This window comes from Schistocerca piceifrons, unplaced genomic scaffold (genome assembly GCF_021461385.2).
Source record: "Schistocerca piceifrons isolate TAMUIC-IGC-003096 unplaced genomic scaffold, iqSchPice1.1 HiC_scaffold_1172, whole genome shotgun sequence".
NCBI classification, from domain to species: domain Eukaryota; kingdom Metazoa; phylum Arthropoda; class Insecta; order Orthoptera; family Acrididae; genus Schistocerca; species Schistocerca piceifrons.
This window is the reverse complement of record NW_025726986.1, coordinates 42,501-45,000: the sequence shown is the minus strand read 5'-3', so window position 1 is coordinate 45,000 and position 2,500 is coordinate 42,501. Positions and strand designations below refer to the sequence as shown.

The 2,500-nt window shown below is 57.8% G+C and overlaps 1 non-coding gene across 1 annotated transcript in view; it reads left to right on the top strand.

The window, feature by feature from the left end:
* The first annotated feature begins 2,073 nt into the window (after positions 1–2,073).
* The window catches only part of LOC124728850, a 1,909-nt gene continuing 1,482 nt past the window's right edge, over positions 2,074–2,500 (top strand). Inside the window, exon 1 of the ribosomal RNA XR_007007442.1 lies at positions 2,074–2,500. This exon is cut by the window's right edge and continues 1,482 nt beyond it. This is a non-coding gene — a ribosomal RNA (small subunit ribosomal RNA).

Genomic DNA, 2,500 nt, shown 5'->3' with positions numbered 1-2,500 from the left:
CTAACCCACGTTGTGCCTTAACCTAACCCACGTTGTGCCTTAACCTAACCCACGTTGTGCCTTAACCTAACCCACGTTGTGCCTTAACCTAACCCACGTTGTGCCTTAACCTAACCCACGTTGTGCCTTAACCTAACCCACGTTGTGCCTTAACCTAACCCACGTTGTGCCTTAACCTAACCCACGTTGTGCCTTAACCTAACCCACGTTGTGCCTTAACCTAACCCACGTTGTCCCCTAACGTAACCCACGTTGTCCCCTAACGTAACCCATGTTGTCGCCTAAACCTGCTCTGTAATTGTTATACGACTCGTTCAATTAGTGTAGTGTTGCCCACCCGCAACCCTCGCAATATAGTTCGCTACTCGCACTGCCCGCTCCCCTGTGTATCGCTTCATGTTAAACACCTTGCAAGTCTTGCTGACTTTCCACATGCTCCTGCTGTACACTGTAATGTGGATGGCAGCAGGACGTACATGCCGCCCCTCCCCACGTCCCCACCTTGCCCCCCTGCCTTCGCAAGCTGGTTGGTGAGAAGTTTGCATGTTCAATGCCCTTCGCATGCGACGTACTCAGGCTACGTTGTGGTGCGGCCTGTGTCAACCGTCCGCTAATGTCGTACGCGTAAACCACAATCTGTACTGCACATTCGTCCTTATGTACCGAATGATACATCGTGGCACATGTGTGACCGTACAACGACTGCGCCCAAAAACGGCGGACCATACAGTGCAAATATTGTGCACGCAGCTACGTGTCGTCTCCCTATGAGAGCTGGATTGCAGTGTGGTACGCCATAGAGACGTGTGGGAGGAACGGACGCCGTGGATGGCGATCAGCATGAGCTGTCTGTTGATGTATTCGGACCTAGTCGTCTCTCCTCACACACCGTGATGGCATGGTGCACCGCGTTCCATATCTGCGACATGCTACAGAGGCCGGTTGACAGTCGTTCGAGCAATGGACATCGCATACGTACGGGGGCCACCTTCCACGTATTGTCTAGGCGTGCACATTTTGTTGCGTGTATGTGGGCAGACGTAGTGTGGCGTGACACCTGACACAGGCATGCAATAATCGTTGAAGTTGCAAATGGCGATGGACGCCTGCGTTTTCTGGTGAAGTTACGCAAATGAACAAATGGTAACCTGTTGTGGTGCGGTTGTTCTCGCTAGGGGTGAATCGGTGATGGCGACGATAGGTTGAGGTACGAACCGGTTGTTCCAGCGATACCCACCATGCCGACGAAACTGAACGGCATCTGGGTGTGAAGCGATACGCGGCGGTGGCTGGGTGGGACCGTCCCCGGCCGGTGAGGGGGCGCCTCCCGGCGTGCTGGCCGCGCGGTGCGTGGGCGCACGCGCTACAGCCGGCTGGTGGGGGCGGCCAGTGGCAGGCGCGCCGGCCGACGGACGCGGCAGGCGTCGCAGCTGCGCGCCGGCGCACCCTGCGCGCGGCGCCGTGCGGCCAAAGTAGGTCCTCGCGGGCCCGGTGCGAAGCGCGGTGGACATCTTCAGTGTGCTGGTCCGATTGAGGACTGTGTGCGTTGAGGATGCGCCGCCGCCCGGCGCTCGGCGCCGCGACGCCGTCTGCTGCTCGGTCGCCCCAGCGGTTCTCGCTGGTGGTTTGTATCGCAGCTGTGCGGATGTGTTGGCGCGTGCGCTGTGCTGGGAGAGTTCGCTTCGGCACCCAAGTGGGGCTTTTGTCCTTCTGTGGCGCTGGCGTTGGAGCTGCCGGTCACCGTAGGTGGCGCGTGTTGTCTCCCGCCGGCAATGCCACGACAGCACGCTCCCGGGCCTCTGTCGGCAGCGGCAAGCTCAGTTGGGAGCACGGGTGGTCGCACCGAAAGCGTCTACTCGCCTAACTCCGGGCGATTGCGCCTCTCTCGAACCCGACCAAGTACTTGGGACGGCGCTGCGCGCCGCCGGGACCTGAGAGGGTTTCGAGGTGTATTGTGCAGGGGAGCTCAGCCTCCTCCTGTTTGCAGAATGATTGAGCGGACGCTTGCGTGTTCGCGCGGGCCCCCGGGACACACTCCCGGGCGGCCGGCTGCTCAGCTCTAGTTGACGCAGCTCCCTGGTTGATCCTGCCAGTAGTCATATGCTTGTCTCAAAGATTAAGCCATGCATGTCTCAGTACAAGCCGCATTAAGGTGAAACCGCGAATGGCTCATTAAATCAGTTATGGTTCCTTAGATCGTACCCACGTTACTTGGATAACTGTGGTAATTCTAGAGCTAATACATGCAAACAGAGTCCCGACCAGAGATGGAAGGGACGCTTTTATTAGATCAAAACCAATCGGTCGGCTCGTCCGGTCCGTTTGCCTTGGTGACTCTGAATAACTTTGGGCTGATCGCACGGTCCTCGTACCGGCGACGCATCTTTCAAATGTCTGCCTTATCAACTGTCGATGGTAGGTTCTGCGCCTACCATGGTTGTAACGGGTAACGGGGAATCAGGGTTCGATTCCGGAGAGGGAGCCTGAGAAACGGCTACCA